This window comes from Triticum dicoccoides, chromosome 3B (genome assembly GCF_002162155.2).
Source record: "Triticum dicoccoides isolate Atlit2015 ecotype Zavitan chromosome 3B, WEW_v2.0, whole genome shotgun sequence".
Classification (NCBI taxonomy): domain Eukaryota; kingdom Viridiplantae; phylum Streptophyta; class Magnoliopsida; order Poales; family Poaceae; genus Triticum; species Triticum dicoccoides.
Window position 1 is genome coordinate 4672378 of NC_041385.1, and position 23164 is coordinate 4695541.

Genomic DNA, 23164 nt, shown 5'->3' on the forward strand with positions numbered 1-23164 from the left:
TCATCTGCCACTGCTGGCCCAAGACACGTCGCTACAAGCAATGGCCGATGAGGCATGTGATCCAGTGTTAATGTTGGCCAGGGCTGGCCGCGACAGGGTCGGCAACGTGACGTCCTCCGACTGCAAGACGTTCATGAGCTGTACTACTGACGGCTGCACACCCAGGTGCGGGTGCGTGCACCAGAGCCCCACGACTAGCGCGTGGTGCATTTGCCCCTTACTGATGTCGACATCATCGAGCTGCTGCATGTCTTCCCCCTTGAGCCTCTCGTCCACCGCTTCAACTATGGTTCCCTTCTCGTACAGGTCCCAAATCCATCTGAGCAACGGGATGGCTTTGTCGGCCGGTTCTCCTATTCCCATCTCCGGTCGCCGGCCGGACACGACCTCCAACACAACGATGCCAAAGCTGTAGACGTCGGCTTCGGTGCTTGGCCGGCGCGTGCGGATGAATTCCGGGTCTATATACCCTACGGTGCCCATGACAACCTGCGTCATCAGTGGCCCGGCTCCATGCTCGACGAGCCTCGCCAGCCTGAAATCCGCCAACTTGGTGTTGCGTGATGAGTCGAGGAGTATGTTGCTGGGCTTGATGTCGCCATGAAGCACACACTGATCCCACTCTGTGTGGAGATAGCGCAATGCAGATCCCAGTCCAAGGATGATCTTGTATCTGTACGTGTCACTCAATAAGATCAGGTTGATTAAGTACCATGCATATTTATAGATGTACTAGTGATTAAATTAATGGAAAATATTGGGAATGACCGAAATGGAGGAAGTGATTTCATAATGATTGTGTTCATTCCAATTAATTGAAGTTCTAGGTTTCTTCCAAGTCAACCAAAGTTCACAGAAAAATATGCTAAGATCTACAACATCAAAAATATATTGTACAGATATACATTTTATAGATAATCTAATAAACTACAAACATAACATTCAATTAATTTATGGCAAAGGGAGTAGTCACGTACCTCTCAGGCCAAGTAAGCAGGCAACTAGTGTTTGTTGTTGCCGCACTAGACTAACTCTCTGGTTCACTCACGGACGGAGGTAGACGAAGGCAAGCTGAACAGTTTTTCTGGCGCTCAAACGCCTCTTCTTTTCTCTTGACTAACCAACGCCAGAAACAAACTGAGATTACAGCCGGCTTTATAGCCCTCGACAACGCAGCGCCTACGCTTCGGCCAAGCACGTACGCACGACTGGCTGCTGCATGCAAGCGCTCCGCTCGGCCATGCGCACGATGCACACAGCGCGCTACTCGCAACAGATTGCCAACAGCCTAGCTACGGAAAAAAATTATATGAGACCAGGTCTCATATAAATCCGAGACAAACACTTTGTGATTTGCAAATGCCACGTGCCATCCATCAAGATGGGTCTCACCTGCTAACCCGTGAGACCTGCTCTCATAGAATTTTTTTCCCCTAGCTACTACAACCCATGCGCACACACGCACACACGCGCGCCACGGGCACACACGCTGCCCACACACACATACACACACACGCCACGCTTCCGCTGCGTCCCGCACGTCCCGTCCGTTCCACGCGCCACCGACATGCCCGACGAACCCGACGAGCCCGACGGCACCAGTGTGTCCCGCCCATTCCACGCGCACCCGACGAGCCCGACCACACACGCCGTGGCTTATTCCAACACACACACCCTAAGCCACGGCCTAGAGGAGTCCGTCGTCGTCGACGTTGGCATCAGCCAAGAGAGCCTGCTCCGCCGCCGGTCCTTTCCGCAGCTGCGGGCACTAGCGCCGGAAGTGCATGTGCTCCCCGCACTTGTAGCAGCGCCTGCGCCTATTGCCGCTGCTCCCCGACGCCACGCTGCGCCCGTCGTCGTCGTCCCGTGCTCCGCCGTGCTGTCGCTCCCGTGCCCGCCACTGCGCCGCCGTGAACAGGAGTTGTCCGTCCGCCCGCTCGCCGCTGTCCTGCCGCCGACGCCGAACTCGCTCGTCGAACGCGCGCAGCCGCCCGAGCGCTTCGTTGAACGCCATCGTTGTCACGTCGTGGAACTGCTCGATGCTGGCGACAACGGGAAGAGCCGATCCGACACCGTATCCACATCTCCCCGAGGTTGGCGTACCTCGCCGCCATCGCCGCGAGCCTCCCTCCGTACACGTCGAGCTCCTCGCCGCCCGCCATCTTCAGGCGGTCAAATTCGCCGCGCAGCGTCGCCAGCCTGGCCGCACGGACCCGATCGGCGCCGACGAACCTCACCTTCAGGGAGTCCCATACCTCCCTGGCGGTGAGCTTTGTCGACACCTGCAGCAGCACATCCTCCGGCAACGCCCCAAGAAGCAACGCGCGCGCCATCTTGTCCTTCCGCCCGTTCACCGCCGCGTCGTCCGGCGCCACCGCCTCCCATACGGTGTGGACGTCGAGGATCGCGTGCGCCTTGATGGCCCAGACCGTGTAGTTGTCCGCGGTCAACATCGGCATCACCATCATCGCCGATCCGCCCGCACCGCCGCCGTGTGGGACGAGCGCCATGGTCGCCGGTGATCGGCCGAACCGAAGCTCTGATACGAAATGTTGTTGCCGCACTAGACTAACTCTTTGGTTCACTCACGGACGAAGGTAGACAAAGGCAAGCTGGACAGTTTTTCTGGCGCTCAAACGCCCCCTTTTTCCTCTTGACTAACCTGTAGAAGTGCATGCTCTAGCCAATGCAATCAAAAGACCGATCTGATGGAAGAGACTAGGCAGCACATTATACGTCAACACTCCCCCTCACGTGTGGCTCCACAGGCCTAAACGTGGACCGAAAGTGGGCTGCAATTTAATTGCGCCAGCCGGGTCTTGAACTCAAGACCTCTTGGATCTGATACCATGTAGAAGTACATGCTCTAACCAATGCAACCAAAAGGCCGATCTGATTGAAGAGACTAAGCAGCACATTATACGTCAACATAACCAACGCCACAAACAAACTGAGATTACAGCCGGCTTTGTAGCCCTCGACAACGCAGCGCCTACGCTTCGGCCAAGCACGTACGTACGACTGGCTGCTGCATGCAAGCGCTCCGCTCGGCCATGCGCACGACGCGCACAGCGCGCTACTCGCAACAGATTGCCAACAGCCTAGCTACTACAACCCATGCGCACACACGCACACAACGCACGCACACACGTGCGCCACGGGCACACACGCTGCCCATACACACATACACACACACGCCACGCTTACGCTGTGTCCCGCATGTCCCGTCCGTCCCGCGCGCCATCGACACGCCCGACGAACCCGATGAGCCCGATGGCACCAGTGTGTCCCGCCCAACCCGCACGCACCCGACGCGCCCGACGAGCCCGACCACATACGACGTGGCTTATTCCAACAGTGTTGTATATATGTCGGTACAGGCTGCCTTCCAGTACGAGCTCGTAGACGAGTAGGAGCCCTTTGCGGCTGTCGGACCAGCCTAGCAAGTGCACAAGGTTCCGATGTCTCAACCGGCTTATGATCTTCACCTCAGACTCGTACTCCTTCCTCCCCTGTGCAGACAATTCTGCAGAGAGCATCTTGATGGCCACCGGGCGGTCTTGGTCGCTAAGGCTGTCACCCCGGTAGACGTTGCCAAAGCCTCCTCGCCCGAGCTTCCCCTCCTCCGGGAAGTTCTTGGTGGTGGCGGCGAGCTCACAGTAGCGGTAACGTCTAGGGCCTACCCCTCTCTCGAACTCAGCTTGCTCACGTTCTTTGTCTTCAGAATCATCTAGCTTCTTCCATATGCATCGCCCGAGGACAGCGGCAACACAGAGCAACACCAGAAAAGCTGCTACTACAGAATGCACTAGCACATGCACCGGTGCTCGACGTCGTGGAATGGTACTGGCAGCCACCATGGCATCATCTAGAGTGGATCTAAACGACCAAGACATCACCTGATGCCGCTCGATGCACGCACCAGTTGATGCAGCGAAGCCGACTGAAACTTGTTGGGGCAGATCCCTCTTCATGTCCACCGAAGTATTTACAATGAATGGCGGTCCGTCGCCGTCAATCTGCAGAAGGGCGACCAGAACACCCGTGAGGTTCTCGTAGCTGATCTCGGCAGTCATGACGACGTCATTGTCGGAGACCAGGCGCTTGCTCATGTTTGCGTAGGCCTTGGAGTTGATGGAGTTCACGTCTATGCCGAGATGGTTGTCGCTATGGTCCCAGGAGTTGAGGAAGGTGTCGAATTCCACGGGGACGACGCGGTCATCACCAGTGGCATCCAAGTTGTTGTTGTCATTGAAGAGAGCGAGGTTCCCGCCAACGCTATTGGGAGGGAGCCTGGATGGGTAGTGCGCCAGGAAGAAAGCCATAGCCATACCATCAGCTACACCATCATTAGGCGTACTGCTCGAGCCACAGAGACCACGAAGCTGTCCGTCCGTCTCGTTTTTTAACCTAATCTGGAACGTGAAGTTGGAGGAGAAGCTGGCCACCTCGCCCGTGGTGTTGTCCCAGAGCGTCACCGGGTGCACCTATGATGCCCGGCCGAGGCTGTACAAGTTGTCTCTGATCTCGTTCTTTGTTAGCTCGATCGCACCGGGGCCCATGCACGTGTCGCGTTCGCACCTGACCTCCGTGTTGCAGAGGTCGCCGGAGCCGGAGCTATCGGAGAAGTTGAAGCTGAAGGAGAGAGCGGTAGCCAGACCTGCCGGAGGTGCGCTGCTGGTTAACAAGGAGAGCGAGTAGCAAAGACAAAGGATGTACACGGAGCCAGAGACGGAGAGAAGGTGGTGAGGGCTCATTGTTGTAGCTGCCTACCAATGTTGGTGTCCGACTCGAGACCGAGTAAGTAGGGATGGATTTTATGGACAATGGTGGAATGGAAATTATTGGTCTTGATTCTTGATTGAAGCAGTCCAAGTCAGTTTATTTGGTAGAGTCGTCCACTGCAGTCCAATCCAAAAAGGATGTTGTCGTACAGGTTCAGCCAAGTTGGCGTTGGACTGTGGTGTGCATGTCCGACTAGGTTTAGGTGTGTGCCGTGTGCGTGTAGACAGATATACAAATGCAGACACCACCATGAAAATTGCTAAAGTTTTCCATGAGTGTCTATTCATGCCATCTTCTTTTTGGGTTTTGACATTCTTCTTCTGGTTTTTTCTAGTTGTTTTGAATTAACTCTGGTTTTAAGGTGCTTGCAACATATGCGAAGTACAAAATACACAACAATGCGTATATCACACATAAAACACACACTGATGTGGGAAGTACACACACATCACATATACGCACACAACACAAACAAACACACATTAAAATGAAAAGTACACACATAACACGCGAAATACACAAAGAACAACTTAGACTACATGGGAAACTCATTTCACATGCACAAATAATTGGAACTTATTAATATGGGATCTGGTTCGAAGACTCAGCGTGATGTACGTAATTGTGAAAATTGGTTCCTAATTATCCGGATGTTTGGTTAAAAAATATTTTGTTTAGATTTGAATCCTGAAATAAAATTTACAACAATCCAACCATCCCCTGACGGAGAGGAAAAATCACACGAAAACAACCTAGCGATGACATGTCTCGAGCTAGCTTGATCGCACGTGTGCCCCGTTCGCAGCTGAGCTCTGTGTTGCAAACTAGAGTTGTCGGTGAGGTTGAAGTTGAAGGAGAGCGCGGTAGCCAAACCTGCCAGAGGTGCGCTGCTGATTAACAACGATAGCAAGTAGTACAAGAGACAAATGTTGTACACGGAGCCTCAGGATCAGTTGGCAGTTTGGCACCACACACACACAGGATCGATGTGATATTGTCTCCTACTAGCTTTGATTTTTATTTTTTTGGCTTGTACGCTAGTTTCCTACTACTAAAACACCCTGGCTAATTAACATACTATATGTTGGAAAGGAAATGATCTTGACTAGGTTGTTTCCGGTGTCACGTCAAAAAAGAAAAAAAAACTAGTCAAGATTATTTCCTTTCCAACCGAAAACAACCTAGTCAAGATCATTTCCTTTCCAACATACTTTTGACTGCTAACTATACTTTTAACCAACCTAGTCAAGCTTTCCAACATACTATACTTTTAACCGACTTTTTCATTTTCTTTTTCATTGCTTTCTAACAATACTCAACCTAGTCAAGTACACCCAATACTCAAGCTTTTTTTCTTCTGTTTCTTTCTTTCTTCTTTTTTCTTTCTTTCCTTTTCATTGCTTTGTTTTGTTATTCTATTTTCTTTTCTTTTCATTTCTTCCTTTTTTTCTTTTCCTCTTCTTTATTTATTTTCTTGTATTTGTTTTGCTTTCTTCTCTTCTGAACATGTAAGTAAAGAAGAGGACTCCCAACAGGAGCCTTCAAACTTTTCTACACTCAATATATACCATATAGTTTCATGTTAAAATTTAACATTTTGCAAGGCCCGTTTACTATATTTAAGCTATTAAATACATTTTTAGGCCTTGTGCAAGTAAGGAGTAGGACTCCCATACACAAGGGGCCAATACTCGGTCACAAACATGCAGGGTATTGCCATTTTAAATTGAGAAAATGTAAACGAAGCCATAAAATTGTCAGACTTGGCATGGTGTCATGGACCCTATAGGTTGCAGTAAATTTTTAGAATGTTTCGTAAAAGTAGTCACGCTACTGCTTACAAACTGGACTATCTCCGAGGAAGGAACTAGGTTTCGAGAAGGAACGGACCAGGTTTGCATGTGAAGTGACCACTGATTCATCCATTGGCCTTCAAATGTTTTCTACACTCAACATACACTATTATATCTTTCATGTTCAAATGTGGCCTTTTTAGAGCTTTTTTGCTATATTTAAGTCATTAAGTGCGTTTATAGGCATTTAATGGATATAGTTCCAATTTGAACCACTGGTAAATGAAATAGTAGTAAGAAGTGGGTTGAAAAATACTACTGGATTCCTTGAGTCTACTTTTAAGCCTTGTGCAAGTAAAGAATAGGACTCACATACACAAGGGGGGCAAGACTCGATGGCACACATGGAGGTTATTGACATTTTCATTTGAGAAAATGCAAACAAAGCAAGAAAACCACGATACTTGGCATGGTGCCATGATATATGCCCTAGCGATTGTTGTAAAAATTTGAGAATGTTTCACAAAAGTTGTCACACAGGTTGCTTATAAATTGGGCCATCTCCAAGGAAGATGCTAGATTTCAAGAAGGAACAGATGAGGTTTGCGTGTGAAGTGGCCGTTGATTCATCCGTTGACCTTCAATTTATTTATACTCCACTCAACACACACCATTACTTGTAACATGCCAAAATTTGGCATTTTACGCAGTCCTTTGCTATATTTAAGCCATTAAATGCAGTTCTAGGGATTTATACTGTACAAAATACTGATCAATTAAAAAATATGGAAACTCTTACAAAACAACTTATATGTTGCATATTACATGTAAAAACTGTATTGAGGTATATAAGATAAAAAAATGTATTGGGTATACAGGTTACATATATAAGATAAGAAATGTATTGAGTGTTTGCTTGCAACGCTCGAAAAGGCCTCAATGCGTTCTGATTGGTTGGATGGACCCTCCCGCAGTTTGTAATCGCCTCCATCCATTTGTACCAGATCCAGCGGCTGACAGTGTTCCTCTTCTCTTTCTCTCTCACTCTTCATCTGTCTTCTTCTCTTCCTCTTTTCCCATTCTATTGCCGATGCGACCGACACGACTTGCTGTGCTGCCTCGCATAAACACACTGGATGTTGCCCTTGTATTGACCACATCAAAGAGCGCATGAACACGCGCAAAAAAAACTTTAGCCAACGACCCATATCGTGCCCAGTCGTATGATAGTATATACTACTAATTTAGGTGGGGAGTCTTTTCTCCTCGGTAACAATTTAAAAAAGAACTACTCCCTCCATTCCATAATATAGTGCCTATAGATTTTTACAGAAGTCAAACATTACAAACTTTGACCATATTTACAGAGAAAAGTAGGTACATCTAGAATACCAAATGCACCTCATTGGATACATCATGAGTTATATTTTCAGAATATACATGTTTGGTATTGTAGATGTAGACAGTTTTCTCTATACACTTGGTCAAAGTTGGAAAATTTTGACTTTCACAAAAATCTATAGGCATTACATTGTGGAATGGAGGGAGTACTATATAAGTTACAGCCGTACGTGCATGTACATCCACACGCACACGGCACAGACCTAAACCATAATTGGTTGCACACGGCACAAGGGTAGCAAAAGACTCGAGCTCAACTATGATGCAAGCAGTGCAATTAGACCAAGACTTGACTACTATACCTAACACACGATGGACGACTCTACCAACTAAACTAAGACTTGACTGCTTTTTTTACATGACGCGATGCCGAAGACAACTAGTCAAGATTATTTCCAAGCAGTAGCGCACCTCTGGGGCTGGCTTTGGCTATCGCACTCTCCTTCAGCTGCAACTTCTCCAGCTGTGGCGACCTCTGCGACACGGAGCTCAGGTGCGAGCACGACACGCACATGGGCTCCGGCAACGTGATCGATCTGACAAAGAACGACATCAAAGCCAACTTCTTCAGCGTCGGCCGGGCGTCATACCCACGGCCGGTGCCGCTCTGGGATGACACCACCGGCGAGGTGGCCAGCTTCTCCTCCAACTTCACGTTCCAGATCAGGCCCAAAGACGAGATGGACCAAGGTCTCCGTCTATGTAACACAAGCCTTCCTGCCGGCGACGGCATGGCCGACTGCATGGCTTTCTTCCTGGCACATTACCCATCGAGGCTCCCTCCCAACGGCTACCGCGAGAACCTCGCCCTCTTCAACGACAACAACCGCCTCAATGCCACGGGCGATGACCGCATCGTCGCCGTGGAGTTCGACACCTACGAACCTACCTCAGCCCCTGGGACCACAGCGACAACCATATTGGCATAGACGTCAACTCCATCGACTCCGGGGCCTACACGAACGTGACAAAGCGCCTTGTCTCCAACGACGCCACCATGACAGCCGAAATCAGCTACGACAACCGCATGGATGTCCTGGTCGCCCGTCTCCAAATCGACGGCGACGAGCACGAGCCGCCATATAGCGTGAACGCGTTGGTGAACATGAAGAAGGACCTGCCCCAGGAAGTCGCTGTTGGCTTTGTGGCAGCAACTGGATTCTGCAGCGAGCTACACCAGGTGTTGTCTTGGTCATTTAGCTCCACTCTTGATGATGCCATGGTGGTAACCAGTGCCAATACGAGCCGGAAACGACTAGTGACTGTGCTAGTGCCTTCCATGGCAGTAGCTTTTCTCGTGTTGGTCTGTGCCGCCGCTGCTGTCATAGTCTGTTGGTGACGAAAATGGAAGAGGCTAGATGCTTCCGACGACAAAAAACGTGAGCAAGCTGAGTTTGAGAGAGGGGTAGCCCTAGACGGTACCGCTACCGTGAGCTCGCGGCCACCAACAAGGATTGTGCGGAGGAGGGGAAGCTCGGGCGAGGGGCTTCGGCAACGTCTACCGGGGTGGCAGCCTCAGTGACCAAGACAACCCGGTGGCCATCAAGATGTTGTCTGCGGAATCGTCTGCGCAGGGAAGGAAAGAGTTCGAGGCGGAGATGAAGATCATAAGCCGATTGAGGCACCGGAACCTTACGCACTTGCTAGGCTGGTCCGACAGCCACGAAGGGTTCTTGCTCGTCTATGAGCTCGTAACGGAAGGCAGCCTGGACCGGCACATATACAACATGAGTTGCCTGCTTACTTGGGCAGAGAGGTACGTGACTACTCCCTTTGCTATAAGTTTTGTATAAAATGTATATCCGTACAATATATTTTTGATGTTGTAGATCTTAGCATATTTCTATGTAAACTTTGGTTGACTTGTAAGAAACCTAGAACTTTAATTAATTGGAATAAACACAGACATTATGAAATCACTTCCTCCTTTTGGGTCATTACTACCATTATTTTCAATCAATTTAATCACTACTACATTGATAAATATGCATGGAGCATGGTAGTTAATCAACCAGATCTTATTGAATGACACACGTACAGATACAAGATCATCCTTGGACTGGGATCTGTACCGCGCTATCTCCACACAGAGTGGGATGAGTGTGTGCTTCATGGCGACATCAAGCCCAGCAACATACTCCTCGACTCATCACGCAACACCAAGTTGGCGGATTTCGGGCTGGCGAGGCTCGTCGAGCATGGAGCCGGGCCACTAACGACGCAGGTTGTCATGGGCACCGTAGGGTATATAGACCCGGAATTCATCCGCACACGCTGGCCAAGCACCGAAGCCGACGTCTACAGCTTTGGCATCGTTGTGTTGGAGGTCGTGTCCGGCCGGCGACCCGAGATGGGAACAGGAGAACCGGCCGACAAAGCCATCCCGTTGCTCAGATGGATTTGGGACCTGTACGAGAAGGGAACCATAGTTGAAGCGGTGGACGAGAGGCTCAAGGGGGAAGACATGCAGCAGCTCGATGATGTCGACATCAGTAAGGGGCAAATGCACCGCGCACTAGTCGTGGGGCTCTGGTGCACGCACTTGCTAGGCTGGTCGTGTATTTAACCAAAAACTACCACAATTGACGGAAACGTGACGAAAAACTACCACTTTACGTTTTTGTGCGAAAAACTACCAAATTTGGACTAAACCGTGGCAAAAAACTACCAACTCGGGAAATCACTCGCTTCGCCCGCGCTAACCCCGATTCTGACTGGTTGGGCCCGCGAATCAGTCGCCACGCTGGCGAACGGACGGCCGCCGCGCGTTGACGGCCGTTAACGGCCCGTCCGTTGTAGGAACGGCGCCTGTCGGTGGGCCTATAAGTGAGAGCGAGCTCAGCCACTCGCTCATTCTCTTCCTCCTCGCTCGCTCTCACTCGTCCTCACTCCATCCTCTCCCTCTCCCTCTCCCTGGTGCTCTGACCTAGGTCAGCCTATCCCCGTCACCGCCGCGGCCATTGCTGCCGGTAGAAGGTGAGGATGCCATCCTGGTATGACGAGGACAGCTCGAACGAGGACATCAACATGGTTTCATTGGATCAGCAGCTATTTGTAAGTGCATAATGGTGGAACAGAGTTAGGGTTAGGGTTAGTTCATCCAAATTGGAGATTCCAATTTGCTTTTGGTTTGATTCGAAGTTTCTTTTGCAGGAAACCCCTGACAGTGTGGTGGAACCATCTTTCTGTGGTTCTTACACTGAATCTGAGCCGACGTGCATGATGCATCATCAGAGGCCGAAGAAGATGGTGGCTTTTGAAGGTTCTTTGACTGGCAGGCGTTTCCTGGGTTGTCCTATGCAGCAGGTATTAAATCTTGAACGCTAACTTGTTTTGCTGGTGGAGATGTGTGATGTGTTTTGCTGCTGGAGATGTGAGATGTGTGGTGCAGCATGTGGTGCAGAGATGTGTGGTGCAGCATGTGGAAGCTATATATGAAAGTAGATCTTTAGTTAACTGAATTCAATACATGACTGAACCTGATAACACCTACAAGCAGATATCTTTAGTGTACTGTGAACCTGAGAATATAGCTGTTAACTGAAAAAGAACGGAGTAGGTGTTAACTGAAAAAGAACAGAGTTAAATGAATTTATATCTACTGCTAAATGTAGTTGTTAACTGAATTTATCTCTGATGCTAAATGTAGCTGTTAACTGAATTTATCTCTGATGCTAACTCAGGTGCATATTGATGTAAACAAAGGGTTTCAGTTAAATGAAATGACTTTATGACTTTAGTTTTCTGTATTAAGTTTGTTACTAAGTGCTTTGTGCTTAATTATAAATAATTGCTTCTGTAGGATGAAGGTGTGAACTGTGGGGTTGTGGAGTGGGTGGATGGTCCTTGGCCAGAGATTCTACAAAGGTGCCTAACCAGGATTTGGGACATGTATCATGAGCAGAACTTGGGGAGGGTGAATGACAAACAAGCCCATGAGAAAGAGGTGGCCAAGCTACACAAGGAAATTGATATCCTGTCAAACAACTACAGCCAGTTGGTGGAAGATGTATCCAACCTATTTGACTATCAAGATGGCAAGATGTCTCATGACATGGACTATACCAGTCAGGCAATCAATGAACTAAATGAGAAGAAGAAACAACTTGAGGATCTGGCAAAGATTGAGTTAAGTATGGAAAAGCTGAAGCTTGCCAAGGAGCAAAGGTGCATTCTTCAAAGCCAAGCAGAGATCATTCAGAACATGAGGAAGGCCATGAAGGAAGTGGAGGGGGACAGGGACCTACTTAAGCAAGAGAAGAAGAAGCTGGAGTATCTGATTGCTGATCTGCTCAATGCTGGGCATGCCAGCAAAGCTAAGCTGGAGAGGATCAAGGGAATTGTGAATGAGTGAAGTGGTTGGTTTGTGGGTTAAGTAATTAGTAGGCCTATATATATAGCTGGCCTTGGAATGTCATGCATGTTAGGTGTATATTTTGGGAAAGTTTCATGTGCTTTCAGAATGGTATGAGGGAGGGAGGTATTGCTATGGTTTAAGAACTATTTGGTTTTATCTATGATGTAATGACTATTATGTTAAGACCTACTATGCTAAGTACTCATGCTAAGTTAAGTAAGTAAGAATGTTTTATCTATGATGAGGTTGTTTTACTCTGCTTATATCATGTGTGGATAACTGACAGTAGTGACATAGTTGGAAGTAGCAAGTAACATATATAGCAATTAGCTTAGATAGTCTGACAAATAACTTAACATATGTAGCAAGTAGGAAGTAACATATATAGATAGTCTGACATAGATATATAGTACTGCCATTCATAGTCTGACATAGATAGCAACTACAAGTAGATAGTGCCTGACATAAAGATGAACTACTAGTAGATAGTGCCTGACGAAACTGAACCTAGGAACTTACTGCACTTAAGAAAGTTCAGGACTGACGAAACTGAATATTAGTGCAGCAGTTCACTCCTCCTTCTTCAGCATCTTCAGGCGGTGCGAGCGGCGCACCGCAGTCACGGCCACCCTCTTCTTCTTGCCCGGCGCCGGCTCCAGCACATCATCCTCGCCGCCATCTTGTTCTTGCTCCACGACGACGCCGTCTGGGAGATCGGCGACCTCTGGCAGCGCATCCACGTGGATTGGGCATTTCCTATCCCCCTCCACGGCGTCGAGGACGGGAGCCAGCATCTGCAGTTCAGGCTCGTCGTCGGAGAGGACGACTACCTCATCCACCTCGTCGTCAGAGTCGTCAGAGGGCTCATCACTGGACTCGTCGTCAGTGGACTCGTCGTCAGAAGACTCGCCCTCAGAGTCGTCAGAGGGCCCAAGGACCCATGGATTGTGCTACTCCCAGTAGGCGTTGTTGATTGGGGCTGGGACAGCGAGGACGGCGTCGGTGACGTCATTCGCAGCGGCCGGCGGTGTGGTGGATGAGCGGTACATCCACCATCTGGCGCGCTGCCTGGGGTCGGGGGAGCGTTGCACCTCGCGCATCGCCCAGAGCAGAATGGTCGGTGCCAGGATGGTGTGGCCGGCAGGGAAGGCGCGCTGCTTTTCAGCAGCCGTCATCACCTTCACGAGGCCACGGGCGTGGTTCCTGAGCATCGCGATACTGGGGAACCAGCGTGTGATCTCCCTGTACTGCGCCCGGATCTCCTTGTTGTTGCCGGCGAGAGCTTCGATGGCGAGCTGCCATTCCATGGCGACGGCGGTGGCGGTGGTTGTCGGTGGTGATTTCGGCAGGAGAGAGGGAGAAGTGGAGTGGGCAGTGCGAGCGGCGAGTGGGCGAGTGAGCAGAGGGCGTGGTGGGTGGACACGTAATAAAGTTGTACAATCCGAAACGACTGGTTTTAATCAACGCACGCTCACCATGCTGCCGGCTGCTACGCACGCTGACAAGAGGACGTGGCTAACAACATATAATAAGTTTGGCCGATGCTAGTCAAGCAAATCACCAGCACTAGCCCATTGGTATTGGATGCATAGTTACAACCAACTGGTCCTGGGTTTGAGCCCCAGGCCAGACTTTTTTTGTGCAGATTTTTTTTCGTACAATGAATTTGGCAGTAAGTTCTGAACTGTAGAAATGGCAAAATAAAGCAAATAAAATAATTAAAACATGCACCTAAGCTGTACAAAATGGCAAAGTAAAACAAAAAAACAAATCAAAACAAATCAGTAGCACTTAACCCATTTGTATTGGGCACAAATAAGTACCATACATTTAACATTGTCCACAAGTTCACATGTCACATTGTCCACAAATTAGTAGCACAACACACATTTAGTAGCAGAACACAAACTTAGTACCATACACAAATAAGTACCATACACTCAATAGTTTCCACTAGCATTGAAATAGGATGCAAACTTGCTAGGAGGTTTCCTCTTCCTCTTGCCTGCCAATATCCCTGGTTCTCCAGTGGATGTTCTTGGTGCATTGAATGTTCTTGTAGATGCTGATCCTCTTGTTCTTGCAGCTCTTGTTGATGCAGATCCAGTTGCAGGTGCTGGTGAAGACCTGGCTGCTCCTGCTGAAACTGTTGATGTTGAACCTCTCTTATTTGCTGCTGTTTTTCTATTCCTCATTGCTTTAGGAGGTGGAGCAGATGATGCTGGCATCTGTGTAGTTTGGTGTTGAGGTGGTGGTTGTGGAGGTGGATGTGTAGCACTAGAGGAACCCCTAAAAATTTCTCTATTCTCCTGCATGACAAAATTAAATCAGTTAGTAAATATACCAGAACTAAAATAATTAAACAAAGAATGCATCATTTTTGAATGACCTGGTGTAAGTTCTTTCTCATCTCAAGACTAGGTTTTAGAGCTTTCCCACAATTAGTATATCTGTGGCCTTGTAGACCACAATTGCTGCATGTAATTGTTCCCATCCTGCTTGTGTCCTTTGGAGCAGGCACCTCAAACTGCCCCTTTCTCCTAGTTGTCTGTTTCTTGCCTGCTTTTTCTTTAAACACTGGGGGCTCAATATCAGGAGTATGGGTGTCAGGCCAAAATTCAGGACCAGGGACAGGGTACACTATGTCTTTGTATGCTTCAATATATAGTGCTTTTTTGAAAAATTCATGCACATAGTCCTCTGGGTGCATGTGAATCTTGCTCATTGCTGCTATTGCATGACTGCATGTCACACCTGTCATGTCCCACCTCCTGCAGTCACATGATTGAGTAGCTAGGTTCACACAGTACTGATTTTCCTTACTATTAACTTGCCAAATGTCAGGACCTGCCTTATATGCATCACAAAATTTGGCATACTTCTTATTCTCCTCTAATTTCTCTGAATAGTTGGATTTGATCATCCACCTGCTGTTCTCTATTTTTTCCCTAGTCTTCTGCCTTTTGATCATCTGCTTAGTCCTAATTCCTTCAAACATAGTCCTAATTGGTTTGGACCTAACATCAGTTTTGCAATTGTAATCCATTGTAGACCTACACCAAGTCTCCTTTGGAATTTTTTTAAGCCACTTCCAGGCATCCTCACACTCTGCTTTAAGCTCTGCCATTGCTAATTCATGGCCATGTTTGGTGAATGAGTAGCTAGCCTGATCTACTAGCTTCTTTAGTTCTGCTCCTCTGAAACCAGCTGACTGAAAATTTGCATATATGTGCCTGAGGCAGTATCTCTGAGGGGAATCAGGGAACACCTCATTTATAGCCTTAAGAAGACCCTGATTGTAAATTAATAACCATGGTCATGAACAAAAGGAAATAAAGCTACTAATAACAATATATATCTTAACTAGTGGCTAAGATAGGGTGCATACCTTTTGCCTGTCAGAAATAATGGTGTAGGTTCCAAATTTGCTACCACTTCCAATGCAACATCTTAGCTGGGTTAGGAACCATGTCCAACTATCTGAATCTTCCTTATCAACCACACCAAAGGCTATGGGGTAGATGTTGTTGTTGCCATCTCTTCCTGTGGCTGCAAGTATTTGCTGTCCAGTGGTTAGCTTGATGAAGCAACCATCAAGCCCTGCATCCATACCCGAATTAGCTACCATATATTTACAACAAGATATTTTGAACAAATTGCAGTTATAGATTTACCTATAAAGGGCCTGCAACCATTAAAAAATCCTTGCTTTGATGCATGCAAGCAGTAGAACATGTACTTAAATCTAGGTGTTGGGGCAGGGTTTTCTGGGTCCTCAAATGTTGTAACTACACACCTGCTACCAGGGTTTGTGTCAAGAACTGCTTGTAGGTAGTCCCTCAGTCTATAGTACTGCTCCTTCTGGTCACCTTGCACAACCTTAATGGCCTTCCTCCTTGCCCTATAGGCCACACTCTTTGATACATCAACTGAAAACTTGACTTTGCTGTTTTTAGTAAGTGAATCCACATGTGCTCTAGGATCTGCTCTAAGAGAAGGTTCAACTGCTTTGAAAAGCCACTTAGTAGTAACCTTTGTGTTCTCTGCTGATGCTGGAAAATTGTGCTCCATGTTACACTTCTTAATGCAAAATGTTCTTTCATGAGCTATCCTAGAGGCACACATGTAAAATTCACATCCATGCTCTCTTTGTGAACACCAAACAATAATTCTTGTTGGAGTGTTCCTGTGGTAGTGAAAAGACCTCAAAGTCCTTATATGAAATCTCTTAATGCTTCTCTGAACTGGTAAACACTATCAAAACACAAGTTCTTGCACAAGAGTAAATGTGAATTGGGAATTGAGGGGTCAAAATATAGCCTTTCCTTCATCTTTTTTTTACTACTCTTTGTGTTTGGCTTCTTCATGAGGTATGGTAGTTCAACATCATCTTCTTCTTCCTCATCACTTATGCCTGCATCACCAGCAAAACAAAACTCATCTGCTTCAGGAAACCAATCTTCAAAACGTTTTTTCTCTAGCTCTTTGTGACATCTGCTAGTTGGACCATGATTCTTCACATGTTTGACAATAGCAGTAGTTCCCAATGTTGTATCCTCTTCAGAGGCACACACTATTTCCATTGGTTGAACAGCTTCAGCACTCCCATCTAACTAAACTGAATCCTCAGAACAAAATTCAGAAACTTCAGTGTCTCCTTCAAAGTGGTTCAAATCTGCCTCTCTTTGAATCCTGCTCCTCTCAAGCTGAGCCTTTCTATCATCTATCTGATTCTGAAGCTCAGATTGCTCCACAACCTTTTTCACACAGCAACTCTCTTGAGTGTTAATGTAATTCTCATTAGCCTGTGTACTAATTCCAGGTTCAACATTTCTCACAACCCTTATGTTCACTAGCTTGACATGATGAAAAAAGTCCAACATTTCATGAACACTACCTTCATTACCTAAATACTTTACTCTTTCAGATCCAATTTCCTCCTCCTTCACATAGTACATTTAATCACTGTCCCCATACCCTTCACTAGCAATGAGTGATTGTAGAGTAAGCAAAGAAATATCTGACTCAAATATACACCTTTTCAAAGGGTTTCTTCCTTCTAAATGAAACCATATCTCCCACTTCTGGTCAGCCAAACTGCACAAATAAGTGCTCATGAATTGAATTGAAATTGACTGAGCTATATAGTTTACTGACTCCAGTTTACTACACATGTCCAACTAACAGAAACATTGGCGATGATACTTGCATACCTGCGACCCATTGGCGATGACTGGGAGAGCGGTGCCTCCGGCTGCTGCGAGCCGGCCTGCGTCGAGAAACTGGTGCTCCCCAACCAATTATCGACTGAGCCGCTGGCCATCACCGGAGGCGCGGGCGAGGCAGCAGCGTCCAAACTTGTCTCACCGCCGCCAGCGTCGCCTCCGTCAGCGTCGCCTCCGCCAGCGTCGCCGCCGCCAGCGTCGCCACCCTCCGGAATCAACGAGGACATGGCAGCAGAATCCTAGTTCAGAGAGAGGGACAGGAGGGAGAGAGTGAATCGAGAGGGGAACGGATCAGATCTTGACCCGCACCGCACCGACAGGCGCCGTTCCGACAACGGACGGGCCGTTAACGGCCGTCAACGCGCGGTGGCCGTCCGTTCGCCAGCGTGGCGACTGATTCGCGGGCCCAACCGGTCAGAATCGGGGTTAGCGCGGGCGAAGCGAGCGATTTCCCGAGTTGGTAGTTTTTTGCCACAGTTTAGTCCAAATTTGGTAGTTTTTCGCACAAAAACGTAAAGTGGTAGTTTTTCGTCACGTTTCCGTCAATTGTGGTAGTTTTTGGTTAAATACTCAGGCTGGTCCGACAGCCACAAAGGGCTCCTGCTTGTTTATGAGCTTGTGCCTGAAGGCAGCCTCGGCCGACACATTTACAGCACTAGCCGTCTGCTCACTTGGCCAGACAGGTACCACATGACTACTCCCTCGGTCATATATTCTCTCTATATATGTTTATAAGAGAGTGAGTCCAGTACTTCTAATTATGAGAATCCTCTACCATGGAACATGCACGCTTTCACATCAGCAAATTTTTTGTAGCCGTTATATTTACTAGTTAGATCCACTAGCATTCGTCAGATACAAGCATGAGAATCCTCTATCATGCAACATGCATCAGTGGATTCTAAGTGGATTTTAAATCACATTAAATTTAATTGTGAAACAACTCATTACCTATTCTTCCTAGCTATGCAATCATGCCAACATCAGCATGCCATGCATGTAAGTTATAAGTTACATTTCTTACATAAGCATATAGACGAAACACCGCCAGATCACCAGTTAATGCATGTAAGTCATTGGTTAATGTTTTGTGCTCTCATAGACATGGTATATATGTTGTGTGCTTGTAGCATACCTATATAATTATCCTTTTTTTAGAAACAACATTCTTTTTCTCTATTGCTAAATATTTACAGCTCACTACCTGTTTTCCCCAGCCATACAACCATGTCACACCACCAAGCCATGCATTACACATTATACTTTTGTATATCCATGCAGTGTTGCCATGCCACATTAAATTCTTTTTTGCACAGAGTTTTGTGCTCTCATGGACATGGTCTATTGTTGGGTGCTTGGAGTATACCTATATAGTTGATCTTTCACATTTTTATAAATGACACTTTTAATTGCAATCTATTTGTTTTCTCTTTTATAAATGCTTTTGCTATATGATTCATATTTCATAATTTTTTTAAAGTGTATATAAAAAAAATACCCATACATTCTAATTCCATTAGTAATAGTTGTTTATGTAGCACCAAATAATGCATTTCTCTTAATAACATTACCGCAGCAATGCATAGAGTATCATCGTTAATTGAAATTTTAGGTTGGGAAAGTTGTATCTGAGCAGTGTGTAGCTACACCATATATAGTTGTTTATTTAGGACCTAATAATGCACTTCCCTTAACAACATTACTGCTACAACACGTGGGGTGTCATCTAGTTAACTGAAATTTTAGGTTGAGAAAGTTGTAGCTGAGCAGTGTTGTAGCTACACCATCTATCTAGATCATCCGTTTCTGCATCAAGATCTGTGCATACAAACTTCCCTTTTTTGTTTCGCTCAAGTAAGAAAATATTTGAACTTGAAACTTGGCAGGTCTGAAGAAATTGAAATATATAAAATGATAAAACTCATTCAAAATTGGAAATTTGAAAAAAAAAGTTGCACGAGAAACAACATAAACATTTTATTCACATGGTGGTACTTGTGTGGAGCTGACATGCAAAGATCTAAGGTCAAATGTTCTCTTGTTTGGAAGAAACAAAAGAAAATTATATGTAAGGAAAACAAGGATCTTGATGCAAAGTTAGATGGCCTAGATAGATGGTGTAGCTACACCATTGCTCAGAAAATCCACACTCTTTTACGTTTGTTCTAAATCAAACTTCTTTGAATCTGAACGAAGTCTATAGAAAAATATTTTTACATCTACTACATCAAATTTGTTTTATTACTCTTTAAGAAATGCATTTCCATGCTATATATGTTTGATGTTGTAGATGTCAACACATTTTTCTATAAATTTAGTTTGACTTAGAAGAAACCTAAACTTTAGTTAACTTGAATGGAAAAAACCATCATGAAATTATTCCTTCCTTTTTGATCATTCCCGTTATTTTAAATATAATTAATCATTAGTAGCTCGTGGATCGATTAAATATGTATGATAACTAGTTAACCTGGTCTTGTTGAATGAACACACGTGCAGATACAAGATCATCCTTGCCTTGGGATCTGCAGTACGCTATCTCTGCACGGAGTGGGATCAATGTGTACTTCATGACGATATCAAGCCCCCAAGTGATCAATAATATGATAAGCCAATAAGGCATGATACCCATGTTTGAACCGTGCATCATGGCAGCAGATCCTCTTTGGCACCCTTTAACTTTTTGCAAGAGATAAATCCTTCTTGAACCGGACATTAAACTGGATATTGAGAGCTTCAAAGCTTTGTGGGAGACTTCTTTCCCTTGAACCGGATTTTAAACCGGAATCTTCATTTTCAGCCGGAAATTTTCTGACGGCATTTAAACTCGGACTTGCGAGAAGTTAATTCCTTTTTGAACCGGACATTTTTAAACCGGATTTGAACCAGATACTAAGGGCTTCAGCTTTGTGTGGGAGACGGGATTCCCCTTAAACCGGACTATAAACCGGAAACGTCATTGTGAGCCGGAATATTTCTGTCGGCCTTTAAATTTTCATCAATATAACAGCAGCCTCCGGGACCGGGTTTCCCTTCAACATCCTGGGGCACTTGAATTTGCTGAAACTGGCAAGACTTGCTGCATCATATCATCGTAGCCCCCGAGTCTTAAGATGACTCAAGGAGTTGTCTTGAGATTCTCCGTACTTTACCATAGCAGAAGGTATATATCATCGGTGTTAATAACGCGATGTAAATCCACAGAAGGTTGAGGTGACTGTGGCGGATTATAGATGATCCCATATGAGCCGTGTCAGCAGCCAGTGGAGATTGGCGACTCGCGGCGGCGCAGTCCGGCGCGTTGGTGGTCGAGGGCGGAGCGGACCGCTCGTGGTCGAGGGAGGAACAGACCGGAGCCGGCACACGCTGATAGGTGGCTGGGCGCGGTGAGGGAGATGCTTCGAGTGGCGATGCGGAGGCAACCCGGCCGCCGGCCGAGGCAACCCTGGTGGGGACCCGGAGCCGGCCGGCGCGGTGATGACGAGCGGGCGGCCGAGTCGCGCGATGAATGGTGGTGGTGACGAGGACTGCGCGCGCGCGGAGGGGCTGGGGTCGCGGGTACGCAGCAGAGCAGTGACGGCGCGCCGGCCATAGCCGCACTGCCACAGCGGAGGCGACACGGGTTGCGGACTCCCGAACAGTTGTTCTGACCTCTGAAGACTCTCCCTCATGGCAAATTTAACAAATTTGACCTGTGAACGAAATCAAATCACAGAATGAACTATCCGTGAAACTATTTCACGTGGCTGACCTTTTTGTGTGACGCCCGACACGAAGGCGCCACACTATACTGTGCAACGCCTTACAGATAGGCGCTACATGTCTGGCCAGCGTTGCACCCCAGACTGCCTAAAAATTGCTAAGTCAATGTGCAGAGCCTAAGAGCTAGACGCTGCACTGTATAGTGTGGCGCCTAGCTCTCAGGCGCTGCACTAGTGGTTGCACTACAAAATGAAGCAACCATTAGTGCAACGCCTAGAAGCTAGGCGCTACAACTGTATAGTGTGGCGCCTAGCTCTCAGGCGCTGCACACTGACTTAGTAATTTTCGGATCACACGGGTGCGGCGCTGGCCAGGCGTCTAGCGCCTTTCTGTGAGGCGTTGCACAGTGTAGTGTAGCGCTTTCGTGTCGGGCGTCACACAAAAAGGTCAGCCGCGTGAAATAGTTTCACGGGCGGTTCACTTTGCGATTTGATTTTGTTCATAGATTAAATTTATCAATTTTGCCCTCCCTCATGGCGTTGATTTTCTGAATAAGTATGCCAAGAGCAGCGTTGGATCGGCCTGTTGCACCTTTTCTGAATAAGTATGCATCTGCCAGCCCGTGAATCGTCTGTGTAATTTTCTAGGGCTCATTGTACATTAACCGGGAAACTTGATTTGGCAAACGTTAAGCTCTAGCTTCAAGCGATCAGTTCCTTTTGAAACAAACAACAGCCCCTGGCGGGTCACAATCCTGCTCAAAGCGGCTCCGGCTTGAAGGTGATTTCAGGTGGAGTGCCGGCGAGTCAAGGCCGTTAATGTAGAGGCGGGGCATGGCCCGGATGACGGCGTCTTGAAGCGGCGGATTCACAAGGCGCAAGAGACGAAGCGGCCCCGCGACGACGAGGCGATTTAGCGTGGTTCGGACGACGGAAGAGAGGCGTCAGGCCAGCCGGCCTTTAACCCGGGGCGACGACCACATGTAGTAGAGGCGGGCGGCTCACGGCAGGGGCGAGGAGGCGAAGGCCACCGTGGCGCGGGCGGCACTCGCCGACGGTTCTTGGACGGCGGCAGCTCCAAGCAGAGGCCGCGGCAAGGGGAGCCATGGAGTCTCTTCCCAAAACTCCAACGTAGCCAGCCGCCGCCTCCCCGAGACTAGGGTTCTTTGTCTCCCACCGGCGCTGGCACCGGTCCGTCTCGTCTCCGGTGGCCTTAGGGCCATGGAGGCGGAGTGGATCTCGGCCCTTGCCGGTGGGAGGGCACCGTTTTCATATCTTTTTTCGAGTTTTGTTAGGGTTTGTGTCCTACTCAGGAAGGCGAGACGGCGGCGGCTCCCTGAAGATGGAATAAAGGTCTCCCCGTCTAGTCCCCGTTCCGGTGATGCGTGTAGCATCATCGGTGGGCGTATGGAGGTGTGTCTCCGGCGGATCTATCTTTGGTGGATTTGCTCGGATATGTTCGTTCGTCTTCGTTCGTGTGTCTTCAGGTTGGATCCTTTTGATCTACACTCTTCATCTGCGACGGTTGCTGTTATGGTGTGTTGGTTCTATGGGACCTTAGCACGACGACTTCCCGACTGTCTACTACAATAAGGTTTGCCCGGCTCCGGTGAGGGAGGGACGATGACAGCGGCGCGCCTTCGGCTCGCTTCAGTATTTGTTGTCGTCGCTAGGTGGTCTACGGATCTGGATGTAATTTTTATTTTTTCTAGTGTTCGTTGTACTACTATGATTGAAGATGAATAGATTGAAAGTTCTTTCGAAAAAAAGGGGAGCCATGGAAAACGGGGTAGCCCGGACACGTGTGAGGCGATTTGAGGCGGACCACAGCTCGATGGCCAGTGGCTCCACGTGGTGGCTGGTGCTCCGGCGGACGGGCGGCGACAAGAGGCCGCGAGCAGG

At 47.7% G+C, this 23164-nt stretch overlaps 2 pseudogenes; one reads left to right on the top strand and one right to left on the bottom strand.

Annotated features, from left to right (window-relative positions):
- On the bottom strand, positions 1-4742 carry LOC119280416 (annotated as a pseudogene).
- LOC119274182 overlaps positions 4561-23164 on the top strand; it is a 24406-nt pseudogene continuing 5802 nt past the window's right edge.